This window comes from Hylobates moloch, unplaced genomic scaffold (genome assembly GCF_009828535.3).
Source record: "Hylobates moloch isolate HMO894 unplaced genomic scaffold, HMol_V3 SCAFFOLD_6, whole genome shotgun sequence".
NCBI classification, from domain to species: Eukaryota; Metazoa; Chordata; class Mammalia; order Primates; family Hylobatidae; genus Hylobates; species Hylobates moloch.
This window is the reverse complement of record NW_026652281.1, coordinates 10,430,481-10,452,023: the sequence shown is the minus strand read 5'-3', so window position 1 is coordinate 10,452,023 and position 21,543 is coordinate 10,430,481. Positions and strand designations below refer to the sequence as shown.

General features: G+C 40.4%; 1 long non-coding RNA gene across 1 annotated transcript in view; it reads right to left on the bottom strand.

The window, feature by feature from the left end:
- The window catches only part of LOC116470319 (uncharacterized), a 42,782-nt gene that overhangs the window by 12,341 nt on the left and 8,898 nt on the right, over window positions 1–21,543 (bottom strand). Inside the window, exons 3-5 of the long non-coding RNA XR_004248575.1 lie at window positions 17,339–17,401; window positions 11,801–11,863; window positions 3,998–4,088 (exon numbers count right to left, since the gene is read on the bottom strand). This is a non-coding gene — a long non-coding RNA (uncharacterized LOC116470319). The remainder of the gene's footprint in view (window positions 1–3,997; window positions 4,089–11,800; window positions 11,864–17,338; window positions 17,402–21,543) is intronic.

Below are 21,543 nucleotides of genomic sequence, written 5' to 3'. Positions count from 1 at the left end.
TGCTTAAAATATGCCAGTTCCCTTTTCTCCGAGAGAGCTCAAAGCACTGCTATTCACTTAGGAACAATGGAAGAAGTAAGAAGAAGAAAACAAAGGGAAAAGCAAACACGGGGGGCTAGATCAGGCTGAAGATCAGCTTCCTGGGGGCAGTTCCTACCAAAGGGTGGTCTGTCCTGAGTAATCAACTGGAGTCCCCCCAAACCCTTTCCCAGGTGGTCCCCAAAACTGGTTGGTGAGTGGTGCTGCAGATGTGGCTTCCTATGGGCGATGGTGTTGATGGAAAAGATAATTCATGCCTGCATTGAGCTCTCTCTGAGTCACTCCAGAGCCCAGTGATGAAGGAAGAAAACGCCCCTGATCAGTACCACATTTCCAGATTTCATTATAATTTTTAATTCTTCAATGTTGGTTTGAAAAGCAGCATCAAACATGCATAAAGTTTTGGAGACAAAGAAAAATGTAACCAGCCACCCTTTGAGTTTGGACTTGAGGACACCCCGGATCCTCTGAGAGATTTGTCTCCTTACAGAAGCACTGAGGTGCCCTGTTGCTGTGACATGAGACAGTCCTGCCCCCATGCTGTCTGGAGGCTGATGCTCTCCTTGTTTTATGCAGTTGGGCTCCTGGACATCATGTGCTTGAGTTTTGCATCTTTTCCCAAATTCTACTCTTTTCACTCTTACAATCACCAAGTGCTGTCCATATTATTACTCAAATGTCTACTTGTCTCTTCATTTATGACTACCACCTTTTGCCAAGCAAGCTCCCCTGAAGGAAACCAACAACAAAAATCACCAGGCCTCCCAGCAGCCAGACAGAGCTATTCAAAATGTGATGTAAGCTGGGCACAGTGTTGGTGCCCACCTGTTGTCCCAGTTACTAGGGAGGTTAAGGCAGGACAATCCCTTGATCTCAGAAGTTCAAGGCCAGCCTGGGCAACATAGCAAGACCCCATCTCTTTAAAAACATTTTTTAAAGTCAAAATGTAATGTGAGGCTCACTCCTCCCTGTCAATCACCTTCATTGTCTTCCCATTGCTTCCTGGGTATCAAGTCTCTGCCCATCTTATAAAACCATCTGTGTTCTCATCCTCCCTCACTCTAATTCAGCTTTCCAGGCTTCTTTGTTTCCCCATCTATGCAAAGATTTTGTATACTCATGGTCTCTTCATCTAAAACATTCCTAGAGCCTGGACAACTCCTCCCCAACCCCTTTACAGACTGGTTATTTTAATTCACTCATATCTTGGCTTACCCGTCTCCTACCCAGAGGCCTTGCTTGAGAAGCCCACCTCAGGATACTGCTTTTTCAATTGCCAATTGCTATTCCGATTCTCTCATAGTCACATTAGTTCTTTCTGCAATTCGATTATGAATGATTTTGATTATTTACTTGCTTTTAGTCTATCTTCCTCACATGACTGAAAGCTGTATGATGTTTTGTTCACTTCTGACTACCCATTACAAACAGCACATAGTAGGCACTTAATAAATGTGTGTTGAATGACTGCACAAATGACTGCTGTGAATTGAATCATTTGGTAGGCAGGCAGTTCCTTTCCTTGTTTGTGTAAGTGTGAGGGTGGATTTGTGCCCCCATGTGTGAGTTTTTGAGAATGGAGGAAGGATATTCTGGAGCTTGGATTGCTCCCTGCTGAAACCCTTCAATGGTTCCCCATTGCCTCTTGGCTCAGCTAAGTTTGCAAAGCTCTTCAGGAACTGATTCTGGTTTCTTTCCTCCCCATTTTCTCCCATTTCATTTCCCTACTCCCTCATTTGCGGCCTGTGTATATGTGTATGGATGCCCACTTGGGTTGGCCCCTTCTATTCTGAATTGTCTACCTTGCTGACACCAGGATCCTTTCATGTGAACCCCCCTCCAGAAAGCCTTGTCTGAGCCTCCATTTCATCTTTTTGGGTGAGCTGGTTGCCTTCTGTTTGTGCTCCCTGCACTTTCCACCTTAACCCGTAGTCTCCCAGATGGGACAACTCATGGCCTTCTTTTGAGTAATTTGGAAAAAAAAATATTTATTTTTAAAAAAATATACTTTTGTTCGCTTTACAAGATACATAAAATACTGGCATGCCATTGCACATATATTCATTTTAAAAGTGGGACTATAAATGTAAGTAGAGAGTATAGGTTCAAAAATTTATTACAAGCGTTCATGATCAAAAAGTTTGGAGAGCATGATAACATTATACTTTTCATACTGCATGGCATTTGTCTGGGTTTTGTCTGTCTCTTCAAGATCTTTCAAGGCACTCTTGAGAGAAGAAACACCGTACACAGCCGCAGTTCCTTGACAGTGATATGGGGGTGGTTTTAGAAGGTGCACAAAAGGAAGGTCGCTAATGCCTGTTGAGAACTCATTGCCCTTTGAATTCTCTTTTATTTTTCCTCATTTAAATAATAGGGGGGAAAAGTCTCAGCTGTGTGTCAATATGTTTCTAATACCTCTGGGTATCGCTTGCTAGTTTCCCTTTATAACAGTGAGAACAAACTTTAGGCTCAAGCCCTTGAAAATGCCTCTTATCTAACCAAAACCCGACAATTCGGCTTCATTTTCATTGCTCCTTTCCATTTGTGGCCAGTAATATTGCTATGACATTTAAAACAATGTATGATTTTTCTCTTGCTAACCATGCAGAGTTTCTTAAAATAAATTTATTTATAAACAGTAAGTAAATTTTTTTTTAAATAAGCCAACTATAATTTGGTGAAACTAGATGTTTCAATCTTATGTCAGTTTGGGTAACACAAGGGTAACAGAGTCAACATGAGCTTTGAAATACAAAGACCTTGTAAGATTTTTGACTCTGGCCATGGCTAAATGTGTGACTATTGCAAAGTCCTTCTCTGAATCTACTGTAAAAGGGATAAAAATACTTATTCTGTAGAGTGTTTTGAAGATGAGCATTAATGTATTTAAAGATACTTCCCAAAGCATGCACTTGATCAATAATAGATATATGTTTATGCAATGAGGAAATGGATGAGTAAGAATGGAATAAATCTGGGTAAATAAGTCAAGGAACCTGGATCCTCCTTAAAAGTCCCAACCTTCTTAGCTGGAACGAGTCAGACTCTGGAAAGCCCCATTCTCTCCTTCACTAGAGTCCCATTTTCACAGTCATTTGACATTTACCCAGGGGACCTGAGAAAGTTAATGAGTTTTGCCTAGTCCCTTAATTTTCCTTTGGAGTGATTAGTGTGAACAGAGAATGGAATGTGCATGAGACATGGATTGATTTTGTGGCTCTGTTGGAATTCTGTTGGAACTTCACTCTCCATTTGAGTAGTCTCTATGTAGAACTTCTGCCTTGGAAGCTGATGAGCTCCCCATACAAAGAAGTATTCAAGACTAGAAGAGATGAACATGTGACCAAGCCTTGACTTTCTGCTTCTCTAAGAAACATTACATTCATCATTCTGAAATCAAAGACATATTTAAGGGCATCTTGAACCAAGTCTTGAAAGCCTATTTCTAGAAGTTGTGTGTAGGCTATGCAGACATGACTTCACAGACCAGTGTGCAGTTGCACCCCTATCTAGCACTTAACAGACACAGCTATTGTACTTTTATTTCGAATTGAAAGCCATGTTTTTAAGAAGTCAAACCACCTAAGATCTTATAAAAGTAAGCAAATGAGTTTTTTTCCTCCACATTGTTTCTCTCTTTTTTTTAAGTAGTCTATCCAGCTTCTTTCAATAAGTGCTGGGTTCCAAAAGGCAAACGTGAAAACTTTCAGGCTTCCTAAGAAACAGTATCACTTCTGTTGCACTGTGTTGGTCAAAACAATCACAGGAACAGCTTTGATTGAAGGGAAGGAGACTCCTTTTCTTGATAGATGTAGTGGCATGAGTGTACAGGAATGGGAGGAATTGCTGGTGGTTGTCTATGTATACGATCTAACACACACACACATAATCCAACTCACAAAATGTAGGACTCACTTTTGCTAAACACCAGGCTCTGCATTAGCATCCATCATACCTGATTTCTTCAAGGAATGTCTGTGGAGACTCTACAGGATCTCCAAGGATAAAGACCTCACGTCCTTACATTTTGCTTTCATTTCCATTTCCTCTGGAGACAAATGCAAAAGAAAGTGGTTTCAGATCACAGGTAGTCATATGTTTTTGTGTGACTGAAAGGAAGGTCTTCGTGGTCTGTATGTGTGCTTGTGCATGGCACGTGTTCATGCAGCCATGCGTGTGTATCTGGCAGGGAGGTGAAGGTCATTTTAGACTTTATATTCAGATCTTGCGCTATCCTGTGATGTCTTGTTCTCAATTCAGCTTTTCCTGTCACTAACCCTTTGCCCAGACCATCGCTCACGCATGACTGACCTGCCTCGTGCACAAGACCATGTATTTGCTTTTCTGAAATTAGTAGATCAAGGTCCACCTGCTTTATGCTCTTCATAACGATTCTTCTGGCAAAAACAAGTCCAGCATTCTTGACCCTTCTCTATTCTGAAAGATGTAAGAAAATGGATAGGAATTTGCTAGATATAGATCAGGTCATGAGGCAGTGAGACAGGCTGTGTAAAGTTTCGGATCTGGAAAAGGGAAGGCTATGTAGCTATTTGTCAGGACTTCTTTTCTGGTTTTACCTCCCAAAGGGAGATTTCTACGGGTTTGTGGGATAACATGAAATGGTCTTCTGTTAAAAAAAGAAAAAAAAAAAAAGGTAGTGCTGTACATAGAGAATAAAATATTGGCCAGGCGCGGTGGCTCACACCTGTAATCTCACCACTTTGGGAGGCCGAGGAGGGCAGATCACAAGGTCAGGAGTTCAAGACCAGTCTGATCAACATGGTGATACGCCATCTCTACTAAAAATACAAAAATTAGTCAGGTGTGGTGGTGGGCACCTGTAATCCCAGCTACTCAGGAGGCTGAGGCAGGAGAATCTCTTGAACCCGGGAGGCGGAGATTGAAGTGAGCTGAGATCACACCACTGTACTCCAGTCTGGGTGAGAGAGCGAGACTCCATCTCAAAATAAATAAATAAATAAATAAATAAATAAATAAATAAATAAATAAATAAAAATTAAAAATAAAAAATTGAGGAAGAATTTGAGAATAAGATGACAACATAAAGGAATTGTTTACATTTGCAGATTTATATTTGGTTTAACTTATTTTCGGCAGAAAATATAAGCACTAAAATGACTGTAACACATTTCAGTGTCCTTAGCAATAATTTCTCCTTATTACCTGCTCAAGGCTTCATCCATCAGAATGTAGCCAACATCATTTAGCCAAAAGGGGGAGAATTCTCTCTATAAGTCAATACATGTATTACTCCATTCATCAAATACAGAGACATCACTTTTTAAACACTGCACCTTAGAGAACAGTACATTTCTGATTGCAGAAACCAATATAATCTCTCTCAAAGTGCAAGCAGATATTATAAAGTGAAAACTTCCCTTCAATAATAAACCGTGATCAATGACACAAAAAGGTGGTTCTTTGAAAAGATCAATAAAATTGGCATACTTTTAGCTAGACTAGCCAAGCAATAAGGGAAGATTCAAATGACTAAAATAATAAATGAAAGTGGGGACATCATTACCAACCTTACAGAAATAAAAAGAATTAAAAGAGAATATTATGAACAGTTGTATACCAACAAATTAGATAACTTGGATATAACAAATTTCTAGAAACATGCAAACTATCAAAACTGACTAAAGAAGAAATATAAAATCGGAATAGACCTATAACAAGTAAATATATTGAGTCAATAATTAAAACCAACTAACAATCCAACAAACATTTCTAAAAAAGAAAAGCTGAGGATCACGTGGGTTTATGGTAAATTTTACCAAACATTTAAAAAATATAACATCAATTCTTCTCAAACCTTACAAAAAATAGAAAAAGAGGGAACACTTCTGAACTTATTCTGAGGCCAGTATTACCTCGATACCAAAGTCAGACAAAGAATCACAATAAAAGAAAATTATAGATCAATATCCCCTGTGAACACTAGCACAAAAATCCCCAACCAAATACTAGCAAACCAACTCCATCAGCATATTTAAAGAATTGTACTTCATTACCAAGTGGAGTTTATCCAAGGAATGCAAGGTTTGTTAAAAATCAATTGATGTAATACATTATATTTATAGAATAAAGGGAGAGAAAGCCACAGGATCATACCAATAGATGCAGAAAAAGAATCAGACACGATCTGTCACCTTTCATGTTGAAAGCACACAATAAACTAGGAATAGAAGGGAACTTCCTCAATCTGATGAAGAGCTTCTATTTAAAAAAAAACACAACTAATGTCATACTTAACAGTGAAAGACTGGACTTTTTATTTATAAGAAACAGTATACGGATGTCCGTTCTCTCCACTTCTATTCAATATTATACTGGAAGTTCTAGTCAAAGCAGTCAGGTAAGAAAAAGGAATAAGCATCCAGATTGAAATGAGAAGCAAAACTATCTCTATTAGCAGAAGACATGATTTTATGTAGAGAATCCTGAAGAATCTGTAAAAAATACTATTACACCTAATAAACAAGTTTAGGAAAGTTGAAGGATACAAGATTAATATAAAAATCAGCTCTACTTCTGTACACCAGCAATGTACAATACAAAAACAAAATTAAAAAACAATTACATTTACAATACCATCAAAAAGAATAAAATGCTTGGTAATAAATTTAACCAAGAAAGTACAAGACTTATGCACTGAGAACTACAACACACTTCTGAAAGGAATCAAAGACGACCTAAATAAATAGAAACACATCTCATAATAGTTAACTGGAAAACTAGAAAATATTATTAAAATGACGTTAGTCCCCAATTAATCTATAGACTTAGTACAACTGCTATCAAAACTATAACTGCTTTTTTTTTTTTGCACAAATGGGCTAGTTGATCCTAAAATTCATATGGAAATGCAAGGAACCCTGATTAATCAAAGTCCAGACGAATAACAAAGTTGAAGGACTCACACTTTTAATATTGACATGTAATACAAAGCTACACTAATCAAACTTTGTGGTACTAGCAAAGAGATAGACATATAGACCAACAGAATAGAAATGAGAATACAGAAACAAACCTAAATATCCATGGTCAATTGATTTTCAACAAGGTAACTGAGACCATTCAATGGGGAAAGAATAGTCTTTTCAACAAATGGTACTGGAACAACTTGATATCCACAGACAAAAGAATAAATTTGAACCCTCTACCTCACACCTTATACAAAGAACCTGAAAATGGATCAAAGACTTAAATATAAGAACTGAAGTCATAGTATTCTTAGACGGAGACATAGATATAAATCTTTATGACCTTGGATTATGTTATGGTTTCTTAAGTATGACACCAAAAGCACAAACAACAAAAGAAAAATATATATAAATCATACTTTAACAAAATTAAAAACTCTGTGCATCAAAGGATAGTATCAAGAAAGTAAAAAAGATAACCCACAGATGGAAGGAAATATATATATTTTCAAACCATATATCTGATAAGGGTCTAGAAGCCAGAATCTATGATGGACACTTACAACTCAGCAATAAAATGACAATCTAATTAAAATATATGCAATGGACTTGGATTTGAGCAGACATTTCTCTAAAGAAAGTATACTGATGGCTAAAATGCACATAAAAAATGATTAACATCATCAATCATCAGGGAAATACAAATGAAAACTATAAAGTAATATCAGTATACATTCCCTAGGATGGCTATAATTAAAAAGAAAAAAGAAATATAACAAGTACTGGTGAGAATGTGGATAAACTGGAGCCCTCATTCATTGTTGATAGGAATGTAAAATATAGCAGCCACTATGGAAAATTTTGTCACTTCCTCAAAAACCTAAACACAGGGTTACCATATGACTAAGCAACACCACACCTAAATATATACCCAAAAGAATAAAAACATATATCCATATAACACTAGTAGACAAATGCCATAGCAGCATTATTCATAATACCAAACAAATGGAAAAAATCCCAAATGTCTACCAATCAATGAATGGGTAAACAAAATGTGGACTATCCATACAATGATAAAGTTGGTACAGACTCTATAAATAATTGTCATTGATTATTTGTGGTAGTCAGAGGTATGGGAGCTTGATGTAATTACAATATTCTCAGAGCACCTGAGAAAAACTGATAGTATTTGCTCCTTGACTTGGGGGTAGAGTTTGGTGTTTGCTTTTAAAGTGCTGGGGAGAAGACATCACCCCTTTTGCCACATTGTTCTGTATCCTTCCCCCTCTTCAGCCTCAGTTCACTTGCAACATCACCCTTGGCCAAGCCACGTATTTAGACTCATGGAAGGGGATACATGCGGGCATATAAGTGATAGGTACACAACCCAGGTACTGAGTTTAGCTCCCTCCTGAGTCATGCCCTGCCCCAGCCTGGCTGCCTGAGTGACCTCATACCTCTTCCTAATATCAGTCCATTTCCCCATCACCCTGGCCAGAGCACTTTGTCTGAGCTCGCCTTGTCTGTGACAGAGCTAGGTCATTTTCCATGGGTCACCAGCAACTTCTGGTCTCGGGTGTGCAAGTTCCATATTGCCTGGGGTTGCTGCTATCTGTCACTCTATCTCTGTATTTCTTGACTGGAAGACAACACTCCAAATAGCACCCCAAACCAGCCCTTCTCAGGAAGCTTTGCTTCCTGCCTCAACTCATCAAAACTTCCCTTCTAACTTATTATTACTCTTTTGTTTCTAAGTCTTGCATTCTTCCCAAACACAGGACTTTACACTCTCACGGGACTGTCTTTCCTATCTGAAGCAAACATCCCCAACCCCCATTCGTATATAACATGTGATGATTATAGCATCTAAAATGCATCAGAGCTGACTATGGGGCAGGCACTCTTATTCACAAGAGTGCTTGCAATTGTCAGAAAAACTATAACACCGAGACACTACTACCTCCATTTTATAGATAAGAACACTGAGGTCAGGGAAGGAAGCAACATGCCATAGATACAGGGCCGGGAAGAGGTACAGTAATCAAAGCTAGGGGTGTTTGACTCAGGAGCCAATACTCTTTTCTCTATCCCAATATTTCCTTTATGGACACTGAGACCATCATTAACCATCTTCCCCATGCGACCATTTAAGAATGACTTAATGGGTATGGGGCTCCTTTTGGGGGTGATGAAAACGTAGTGCAATTAAATAGTGATGATGGTTACATGATTCTATGAATATAGTAAAATGCACTGAATTGTGCACTTTAAATGTACATTTTATGGTATGTGAGTTATATCTCAATAATAAGAAAAGTAACCCATTCATACCCCTATACTCTAATGACTCAGCCCAGTTAGAGAGCAAATGTGAATAATTCATCACCTCTGATGGCTTTGCATCACACTTAGAAAAAGTCCAAATGACTTTCAGACATTTAGCAGACTCTGAGGGTGCCCAACCCTTGTCATCCAGCACTTACCCTTCCTGATCACACCTGCCCAGCAGCATCCCACTGCAAACACCTGCAACCTCTCACCTGGGGATTGTGCCTTCTTCAGAAGAGCCAGGAAGTATAAATAAATTTAATCTTAGGCTTCTTAGGGAGCCTAAGATGGGTGGAGGAGTAAGAAGCCCACTTGTCTCTGGAGGAAGCAGTGTTCGATGTACTGTGTACAGCCCCATGGACAGTCCCCATGGGATTGAGCCCCATATGGTAGCCAGGTCAATAACACACCCTTAATTGGAATCTTTCCCTCCCTCTCTCACTTCCCACTCACCTTATTGTGCCCTCCCAAATAGCTGTTTGTACTCAAACCTTCATCTTGTGGTTTTCCTCTGGCGAGACCCAACCTAAGACAAGGCTTTTTTTTTTTTTTTTTTTTTTACATAGCTGTCACCTATCTCTTTAACTTCTCTACAATTTGCTTCCTACCTGACTAGGTTACACCCATACTGGACTTTTTTCCCTTCCCAACACACCAAGTTCATTCCTCCCTTAGGTCCTTTGCACTTGCAGTTGGTCCTTTTTGCCCATACTATTGTACCTTGGTGGCCTCTTCTTGTTTTGTGGCAACAGCTCAAATGTCACCCTCTAAAAGAAATCTTTCTTGAACTCTGCCTAAATAATCTCAGTGCACCATCCCAACCAGACCCCATTTTGTTACTCCAGTGCATCTCCACATAGCAGTACACGCTGTAAGTTTTTGGTTTGCTCATCTAGCTATACAGTCTCCACCTTCTGTGCCAAGGGAGGCTGATTCCTTATGGACTGCAGTAGTTCATTCCCTGAATCTCAGGCTTTCAGTTGGATTTAGCTGGGGGAGGGTAGTCAGGCAATAGGAGTATGAATCAGAATAATGATGTCCCCAGTCCCCTTCCTGCTGGGCTGCCATGGATTAAGGACACGCTGCTTCTGAAGGTTGGGTTTGAATCGGGTGGTCCTTTCCTTCAAGCCTGCGTCTGGTAACAGCCCCCTGCAATTGCTAGCTCTTGGGTACTGCACCATCCTTCCTTTGTCCACTGTGAGCCTACTCACACCTTTATAAATAGTCCTGTATGAAATTCTCCTTAATGATTCGATTTGTGCCATGGGTTTAGTAGTGCACACGCGTGTGTGTGTGTGTGCGTGTGTGACAGAGAGAGACAGAGAGAGACCCAGCTGTTAAGACTCACAATTAAATTGTTTTATTATTTTCAGCATTTACATTTCTGTTGTCTAACACCTTCTACAAGAATGTAAACCCCACAAAGGGAGACACTTGGCCTTCCTTGTTCACAGCATGACTGTATTCTCAGCAGTTGAAACCATGCTAGGCATAGATTAGTCACTTAATAATTTTTTTAAATTAAATTATTTTTTTAAATAATTTAATTTTAAATTTTTTTTAAAAATTAAACTATTATCTGGAAATTTTTAGCAAAGAAAAGCTGACATGTTGCTAATGGATCAGGTTACCTACATTTCTTGGGGTGACCCTCTTTTTCTAATCCTGTTGCAGCCTCCAGGCAACAAGGTTTTCTGAGTTCATGGTTTTTTTTTCTTTCAATCCCTTTGGCCCTCAATGCTGCGACATCGGGTTGCAAATGAGTTTTTCTCTGGCATAAATTCAGCTGTAAACTCCTTCTGTTACAGGTTAATAAAACCTAGGAAATTACCTCTGAACAGCCAGAAATACATTGTGGAAAAATGAGGAGACAGTTGAGAAATAAGGATTTGAGTTTTCAACATTTATGTTGGCTTTCACTCCTAATAAATATTTAAGTTAAATTGAATTTTACTTAACTTGATGACTATTTAACTTTCATAGTCATTGTTTATAGCAGTATTTTCAGCAAATTTTTAGTGAGGACTCTTTGGCTCTTAACCACAATGCATTATCAGAAAACACCTTTCTCTTTCTACTATAAATTTATAACTGGAAGTTTACTCATGTAATTGTTGTATGAAGCCAATTTCAGTTGTTTTTCTTTGTAGAAAAACAGATGGAAAAGAACTCCTTTGCATTTGGAATTTACATGGCATGATTTACTTCATAGGATAAGTTAGAAATCGCAGTAGGCAGAATGGTGCCCTTTTTCCAAGATGTCTATGCCCTAGTCTTCAGAACCTGTGACTATGTTACTTTCCTTGGCAAAGAATTAAGATGGCAGATGAAATTAAGGTTGTTAATCAACTCAATTTAAAATAGGAAGATTATCCTGGATTATCCAGGCAGGTCCAATCTAATGACAAAGGTTTTTAAAAGTGGAGGAGAGGGCAGAAGATGATCACAGAGAGATGTGATGTGAAAAAGACTCAACTCACCACTGCTGGTTTGAAGATGGAGGAAGGGGCCATGAACCCAGGAATCCAGGTAGACTCCAGAAGCTGCAAAAGGAAAGAAATGGGTTCTCCTGAGAGCCTTCTAAGGAATGCAGTCCTGCTGACACTTTGATTTTAGTGAGACCCATGTTAAAATTCTGACCTTCAGAACTGTAAGATGATAAATCTGTTGTTTGAAGACACCAAGTTTTTGGTAATTTGCTATATCAGCCATAAAAAAACTCCTGTAGAAAGTTAACTGCATTCTCCCCCTAGAGGGGTAGCCATAGTATCTCTCTTCCACACTAGATATCTTTATTTTTGCATGAAATTTCAATCCAGCAAACATGAGCACAGAGTCACTTGGGTACACTTTTAAGTTTCCATTAAGTCATTTATTTTACAAGTATATAGTACATTCCAAGTATTCCCATCAAAATGGGAGGTGCCCATAAATCAGAGTAGATTTAATCTTTCAATTCCCAGCTCTTTTGCAAGAAGCAAAGAAGAGAAAAAAAATGCAAGCACCTAACATTGTGTTGAATATGGAAAGAATACAGAAGTACAGCTCTTCACTTTTTCCACCCAGCAGAGGTGGTGAACTGCAGTACCAGGGTTAATACCCATGAAAGGATTAGACCTGAATTGTGAGGGAAATAGTAGATGCCTAGAACAATATGTTATTTTGAAATTGCATTTTCCTACTTCTTGCTTTCCTGCTTCCATGGTGTGAAGGGAGCTTGTGCTTCTCGACGTGTTCCAGCTAGCTGAGACGCTGCGAGTGCGCCAAATGACTCAGTCTCTGGACTACTACCAAAGTTTTTTAGGATTGAATCCTGCTCTTATTTTCTAAGGAACAATGTTTAACTGGTCTCTGTGGCATGGTGTCAACTGACATCACCCTTTAATTGCAGATATGTCACGTTAGACTATCCCCAGTATTAAGGGAAGGATCCCAAGGCAAGTTAAACTTGTGATAGAGGCTGTGGGTGCATTTTTTCACACTACTGGTCAAGGGGAGGGCCCATGTCATGAGGATAGGTATATTCTGAGCCCTGTCAATCTGACCCCAAAAATGCTAAAGCAAGTGACATTTATCAAACAGCTATATAGCAAGCCAGTATGAAAATCCCTCTGGAGGGTACATCATTTTGCATTCATCTATTTTAAGTAACTCTTGTGAATCAGATAGTGCTCAAAACACACCAAGCTCAGCTCATACCAAAAAGTGGTTTTTTAAATTTCTCTTTGCAATTATGAATGTATGTGCAATGAATTATGAGACTCAAAATAAGTATTCCCATATGATTGCTTAGGGATTTTGAAATTTAATATCTACATGGAAGATGATGAAGTCATCTGCCCAGTGGCCTCTAAGTGAGCAAGGTCCTGTGAAATAGATCCTGCTCAAGCTTGTTTTTAGTACCACGAGACTAGGAGTGAATACAGGGAGAGCTGACCTTTGTACGGGTCCTTTATAGAACTGTTGTTCATCCAGATCTGATCTTGCACAAAGTCACTGGTTGGCCCCAGATAAGATGTTCAACTTCTCTTTTGCATGAAGAACACCACCTGAGTTTATTATCTTAAAATGATGAGAGTTGGTGATCTCTCACAGTTGTGAGAACTGACAGAGGGGATCTGCTTAAGGACCCCAGGGAGGTCTTACGAGGCGCTCTACTTCCTGGAGAATGCAGCTAACCAACCTGTAGGAGCCCTGAGGGAGGTGTGGAGACAAAAACACAACAGAAGACTTACCACAATGCTATTGGGGGTCTTTGGATTTTCCTGAAAAGAGAATTTAGTTCTCTGGCTGAGAGGTACACATTTTCCCCCTTTATGGGCAGATATATAGAAGAATGTAGCACAGAAGCCAGCTCTAAGTAGAAAGCCAAGATGGGAAAACCAAGAAAGCAGAGTTTATGAGCTAGACATGGAATTGGGGGTATGGTCAGAATCAGATAGCAAGATGGCAGACCAGGAAGTGTCCATTTCAAGAAGGTTTTCCAAGACGTTCACAATGTGCACTGGACTAATTTCATACAGCCTCTTTACTGTGGGGTTTCTTTTCTCAGTCCTATTCTGATAGATCTTTGAGTTTTATGGGTATGGTCTTCTATTCCCAGTATGTGACTGGTGAGCTCTGATCACCTGTGTTGTCTGCCCCATTGCAGCTCTGCAATGAAGGAGGGAGGGAGCCAGGGATAGCATGGGCATGAAGGAGCAGGGGACAATTGCTTGGATGACAACTGCAGAAGGAATGAAAGTAGAGCAAGGGTCACATATAGCCTTTGTGATGGCCCCTTCAAAACCAGCTAACATCAGCTTTGTCAGTGTCACCCACTTGGACTAGGGACACTCCTCATAATCAGGACATCGTTTAAATACATTGGACATAATGTGCTGAGAAGCTTGTCATTTGGTGTCTCCATCAGAAAAATCATTGTCCTTTCCAATATAATAATACTTGATTTCAGGCAAAATACTAGGTACTTTCCATGTACTATTTAATATTTCCCTGACACGCTCTTTCAAAGAAGCTCAGCAAACAACCCAGTAATTTGGCTAATGCTCTCCTGGGTGATCTGGCTTTGTGTCTGTTTACAAAGATACTGGATAAGGCTAATATGTATATTGGTTAAACTAAGGTCAGATTTGAAAAGGACCTTGATATTTTAATGCTTGTGTTCTATACTTTTGTTACACAAGATGACTTCATATTCTAAGGCTAAAAGGATGTATCAAGACTGACAGGATGATCTCTGTAGAGTTCAAATAAATTGGTGAAAGAAAAAATAATTGTGATCCTCTCCTATTTAGCTGTGTTTAGTTTCATATAATCTTGCCATCTCCCTTAAGGTTAGGTGTGTTCCAGATGAGTTTTCAAAGCATGGTTTTTGTCAGCCTTACCAGGTCGAGGTCTTTGAGCATGAGACTCTGTAAATCTAAACTTTTAACAAACACTCCCAGGAACACCTACTCACAGAAAAGTTTTTAAATCACTGTTAAGGAGGATAACATCTTAAACTGTGGAACCAAGGGTCTCTTCCTCCTTTTTTCCCTCCTTCCCTCCTTCTCTCCTTCTCTCCCTCCCTCCTTTTCTCCTTCCTTTCCTCCCTCTTTCTTTCCCTCTGCTCTTCTTTTTCCTGGCCCATACTTATTTTTTCTGTTAAGCTTTAATCACTTTTTCTTTTCTCCCATATTTTCTGCCAAAGTTTACTCTTGTCCACATGCCAGTGACAACCAAGATAAGTACAATGAAATCAAATGTATTTAGGTAGTTAGATTTAATTACATGATGAAAAATGAATTCACCAGGTTTTCAGGAAGAACAAGTTATTTAGAAAACTTTCTTGGCAAGTACTTAGGATATGAGCTGAGGCCTCTAGGGGCTTGATATGAACAGCAAGGCTCTGTAGGGGGCAGACAGGAATGTGTTTATTGCTCCTGAGCTGAGGAGGAGAGTCAGGGAGGTTGAGGCCCAGGAAGTGGGAGAGGACCAGAAAGATCAACTGGGAGGGGCTTATAAACCACAATGTGGCTATTCCCAGCGCTCTCTCAAAATTTAAATAAAGTATATCAAAAGGCTTATAAGATTTACATTAGTGGAGATTTTGAGTCATGCAATGAAAGCTGAAGTTTCTATCCAGGTTGGTAGGAGAGAAAAAGAAAATTCAGGGAGGCACAAAGAAGCAAGCGGGAGTGAACCTCAGGAACGCACGGATTTCTGGGAAATCCCAGGGAGGGCTTCAGCTTGCTTGCCCCAAGCCATGAAATTGGGGTCTAAGCCAAGTTGGAAGATCTCTTACTAATTGAGTGGCCGCATAATTTGTCAGAAAATCAGGACACTTATGAGAGTTAAAGGGCACGTTTGAAATAATCATTTAAGGACAACAGGCATACACTGGGGAAAATGGCCATTCTCTCTAGAAAGGCCTTTGATATTCTGGGTTCACAGGAAAAAGGAGAGAAAAGGTTTGTGGAGGTGATTTAGAAGGTTTCTCCCAGACTGGGCTCAGGCTGGTAGGTACAGAGATGAAGTGAAAGCAATTTGACAGCAGCTGGAGAAGCTCAGGAAATGAATCGCAGATGTCTCCACTTCTGTGAGAAGATTAATTTTCATGTGCTTAGATAAAAGATGATAGCAAATTAACTTTTGATCGGAGTTAAAAGATACCCAGGTAAATTACCAAAACTGATAAAATAAAGAAAAAAAGATAAAAGAAAGAAGGAAGAAGGGAGTAAGAAAATAAGGAAAAAAGAAATGAAGGCAGGAAGGCAGGAAGGGAAGGAGGTGGGGAGACAGGGAGGAAGAAAGGGAGGAAGGGAAGGAGTTGGGGAGAGAGGGAGGAAGAAAGGGAGGAAGGAAAGAAGGAAGGAAGGAAGGAAGGGAAGGAGTTGGGGAGAGAGGGAGGAAGAAAGGGAGGAAGGAAGGAAGGAAGGAAGGAAGGAAGGAAGGGAGGGAAGGAGGGAGGGAGGGTAGTTTGAGGCTGTTTGTTCCTGGCTGTTTTTCTGGGTAAACTGACTGCAGAATTCAAAACTTTGATTTGAGTGATGCATCACAGAACTAAGACATGGCTGTCAAACGACTGCTCAACTAAATGGTAGGCAGTGTGGTAATGTGAAAAGAGATGAGGCTTTGAAATCAGGGAATCCTACCCTGCAATCCCTGTGAAACAAGACGGTAGCAAAACAGAGTTGGCTGCATGGAAGAAGAGTTTCTCAAGGCGAGTCTCAGTTTCTAAAAACACCCTCTCCTTTTGCTTTCTACCACAAATCCATTTTTTAAAAGCCCTGTCTATTGTTGCATCATGTAAAGACAGTCAAACGATATCAAAAAATTTTCAGGATTTCTTTGCAGTAGGTTTCCTTCCACTGTAAGCTTTATGGCACATATAGATTTCAGTGTAGGGGTTACAAAGATTTCTAAGAAATAGGCAGTTATTCTCCAAGTAGCTGAAACTGAAGTTCAAGCGAAGATCCTCCTTGGTAGGAGAGATGACACAGATACTAAAGATGCTATATACAGAAAATCATTGCCAATAACATCAAAAAACACAAAGCATTCAAGCAGGAAAGCCATATCAAATGTCACAAGAGAGTATGTTCCAGGCTTGAGAGGTTGATTTGCAGTTGGACTTCTCACACGGGCAAGTTGATGGAGCACTTTCCTGGGGTATGTTTATCTGGACTAACACAGGGAAGGCAGCTGGTCTAAATTAGATCACATGTGCAGAGGCCTTGCAACGGCGTGTACATATGAGGGGGAGGTGGGGAACCATGTGATCGGTAAATCAAATGAAGACAGGCCCAATGGCCACAGTGGGTCACTACCGAGCAGGGTAATCACTTCTTGAAGCAGCCAGACTTGAGCAAAAGTGGTGTATATGTGTCAGGACTAAAACTGCCTTTCAAGTCCTTACCTAGGTCTTATCAAAGCTGGAAGCTCTATCATTTCAGATCTGCAAGCAGTTTTCTGCCAAAAACATGACTACCCCTTTAGGGACATAGTACCCTATTTTCTCGTCTGAGAAAAATTACCTGGATAGGCCCTTTGGTGGTGCAGAGAAAAAACTAGCATTGTCCAGGGTCCTTGGGGAAAAACTGTAAGGAGCCATGAAATTGAATACATATTTTTAGAAGAAGTTTGGTAACTTAAAATGGAATGTTTGGCTGAGCCATAGCTCTGTTTTCATTAACAATATTCTGTGGTGGAACAGAAGTGGAATTTTTTTTTTCCATTGAGATTCCATTTGCACTGTGCCTGTGAACCAGGGCTTGTCCTTAGTGGTATTAGTGTGTTTCTGTTACAATGTATAAGGCAGAAGATGGCTGGTAAATGCTCCTGTCATCTTGAAAAGGCATGGTGAAAAACAGAAAGTAGACTATCCCGGGCAAAGACCACCCTAAACCATTGTGTTGATAACCTGTGGGCAGAGTTCTTGAACATTTAATGGCTCAGGCTTGGAGAACTGCCTGGATGTCAGACAACTGCATTGTGATCACCTATTTAGTGTTATGTGTGTATGTGTGGGTGGCAGGTGTGGACCATGGGGGAGGAGATGTGTTTTCTTGAAGACAATGGAAATCCCCATTGTCTATCATCCAGGATGGAGGTCAGTACTAGGACAGAGATAGAAAGCTGGTTTTAAACCTGATGCAGCAAGCACAGTTCCCTCCCTCTGCATCCCATGGTGAGTAGGCATGGACTCTGGGACTAAGACATGCTTGAGATTATTGCCTATAGAGAGAACCTGCTCTCCCTGCATGGAGAAGTTTAGAAAGCACATAGCGAGGCATCTCTGTGAAGACCTCATGAGGAAGTGTCTAAGCCTAGGGTGGGGGTATTCTAAACAGGCTCACCATTAGTTGCAAAAATGGATAGGTTCTTGTTTCCTTTCATTTACAGCCTCAGATACATTCAAATATTCCTAAAAACAAAACGCAACTCAACCAAGCAACATCAACAGCAAAGTTCTAACTTTATGCAGAGGAGGCTCTGAAGGGAAGGGAGGGCAGCTCCCCAAAACCTGACCCCAGAGTTCAGCCTCATGGGATGAGCACCCACCTGAGGAGGGTGAGCAGAGGTCTCAGCAGAGTGCGGGAGAAAGGAGGACAGGGCAGGAGCCACATAGATGCCACAGAAGGTTTAGGGCACCGCCACTCTCGACACACTAAGGAAGAGAGAGAACCTGGCAAGCGTGGAGAGCTAGAGCAGCCTGGCACACGAGGTGTTGTCATTCACGTCCAGTCTCTAGCTCAGTGACCTCCTTTGGACTTCTAAGTTGGTGCAGTTAATGCAACATACAAATTACAGCAACAACCACTGTGATGATGTAAAATAATGATATAACAGTAATACCATGATTGCTGCCTTTAAAACAAAAAACAAAAGACGTGCTGCTCACAAAATCTTGAACAATTGTAAAATGCTTTTCTCACTCTTCCCCTCCTATCTTTCTGAGCTGACTGTTCCCTGTAAATGAGTCATTTCAATAGGAATGTTAATGTTTTTGACATGTGCCAACATCACCCTGAAAAAAAGAAGATGTTGGATTGTTTTACTGGCACACACAGTGCAAAGAGAACTGACAATGTGTGTATTTGTCTGGGCCTTACACTTATGAGGCATATACAAATCTAACACCTCACAGAATCCTTCCGTCAGCCCAGGAGTCCAGTCACCACCTACATTCCTGCTGTCTCTCCTTAGAGTTAAAAATGTGCTCTTCATAGACTTGGTGTTCTTTCTTCAATCAGAAACATTGATGGAGACTTTACTGTATGCACCAGGTATTGACAATATGAGAATAAAGTATCTACCACAACATGTGAAGATAGTAACATAGAGACAGCACATACTAATGCACTTGAAAATGTACTTTGCTTAGCTGGGCACAGTGGCTCACGCCTGTAATCCCAGCACTTTGGGAGGCCAAGGTGGGTGGATCACGAGATCAGGAGTTCAAGACCAGCCTGGCCAAAATAGTGAAACCACATCTCTAATAAAAATACAGAAATTGCCCAGGCGTGGTAGTGGGCACCTGTAATTCTAGCTACTCAGGGGGCTGAGGCAGGAGAATTGCTTGAACCTGGGAGGCGGAGGTTGCAGCGAGCTGAGATCGCGCCACTGCACTCCAGCCTGGGTGACAGAATGAGACTCCATCTTAAAAAAGAAAAAAAATATACTTTGCTCTTCGGTAACTTTGATTTTAGGTAACAAGTACAAAAATTACATACAATGACATTAGTCTTATCCATGTGCTGGCTGTATACTGACTATTTTTAGACCTATTCCTTGGGAAAACTGAATCCGGAAAACTGTATTTCCCCCATTCCTTTAGGAACTGGCTCCTGATTGGCTTTAGCCAATGGGAACCACTGGTTGGAGTGGGAATGCAAGAGAAAGAGAGTAGCCAGGATATTTTTCCTTTTCTTGTTATGCTCTGATCAGCATCTCCAGCAAATGCTTGTCTCTCCTCCAGAATTCCAGCTCCACCCAGAAAGCCTCTATCATCCAAGCTTCTGCCACACAGCTCCAGCTTTTGAGTTTTGAGAAAGCCACATCCTTTTGTCTCCCCAGCCCTAGGAGAATCTAGCTGCTGCAAATCCGTGGGTTGCTTCCTCATACCCTTTAATGTCTTTGTACCTTATGATATGGTTTCCCATACTGAATGTTTGCTATTGAGCTCCTAGGCTTTGATTCTTCTTCTGGCTGGAACACTACTAATCTAGAACATCCAGAACATTCCAAATGGCAATATACATGCACAGTGAAATGTCAGTGTGCTGTTATCTAATTGGCGGGTGCCTTTCAGTTTGTTTCCTGTCAGCCTGAAAAACATTCTGAAAATTGCATGGACCCATAGGTATTGTTCCACTCAAGCTTTCTGGGTGTGAGTTTTCTGATAATATTGTCGGCATACGTACGAGTGATTCTTGATATAAACAAAAAATATATCAACTGAGGGATATACAGTCTGAAGGTTGGAGGTAGCTGAGAAAAAGTTTTCCAGATGATTCTGAACTTTGGTGGGGATAAGCTTGTTGAAACCAAAAAGGGATGGCAAATCTCAGTAGAGTAATTGGCTTCTCTCTCAGATCACCCCACGGGCTTTATCCAGATGGGGTATTTCTTTCTCCTTTCATGAAACAGGCTGTTTTGCTCCCAAGTCACATGGAAGCTTGGTAACATGCTTGGATTTCATGTTCCCTTGTTCACCAGACTTGTTATATTTCAGAGAGAATTTGGTCTTGTCCTTGAGGACTTTGCTACAGAAGACGTGAGGCCTGGCTTTTCTGGAACTTCCAGACAAGTTGCACAAAGGCAGTAATGACTCCCAGGTTGAAAGGATAGGAGGCTGCAGGTCTCAGCGCTGGGTGCCCAGGACACACACACACCCAGTCTACTCTGCTCAAAGAAACAGTAAGGTGAAATCAATCAAGGCTTCATGGTGAAGACTTGAGTTTGTCAGGTGCTAGCAGGAGTGAGACAGACTCAAACTTGGCCAAGAAAATTAGCAATGGGCGTACCTCATAAAACATTTAAGTTCAGGCTCATCTCAATTAAGCCTCCAAGAGCCTCAGGTGTTTGTCCAAGGCTTACCTGGGCCTGAACTCCTGGAACCAAGCAAGTTTGCTGGGGCCTGCAAGAACATGCTTCCCCATGAGAAACTTGGCAATAAGAATCCCCTCTCCTCATTCTCATACCCAGTCTAAAAAGACCATGTGAAAACTATGAAAAGCAGGTTTCAAACATTTCTAAGCTATGAAAAATTTGGATTTAATTTTAACCAGCTATATCCAAGTCTGGTGTAAAAACTCAAAAGTTATCTCTCTGTTCCAGGTGAAGCTGTTACTTCTACAATATGGAATCATAATCTCTCCATTAGACAAACAATCAGTGATGGGCATTGCCTAAAATGTTGTCCTCTCTTTCCTGAACTCTGGGCTGAAAACTGGATTGGTGTAAGCTAGATTTGGGGGTGAGATCCGATCAAATGAAGTTAGTTTCCTCTTACTTCCTACAGTCATTAAAAGTCTTTATCTAATATTTTAATAACAATGATAATGACAATAATTATTGACATTAATGGAACCCTTACTCTATGCTGGGCATCATGCTAAGCATTTTACAAGTGATTATCTCGTTTCGTCCTACACTTTGGGTGGGTACTGTGATTATCTACCTATATGGTAGAGACAAGAGAAACAGGTTCTGGGAGGCTACATTACTTATCTGAATT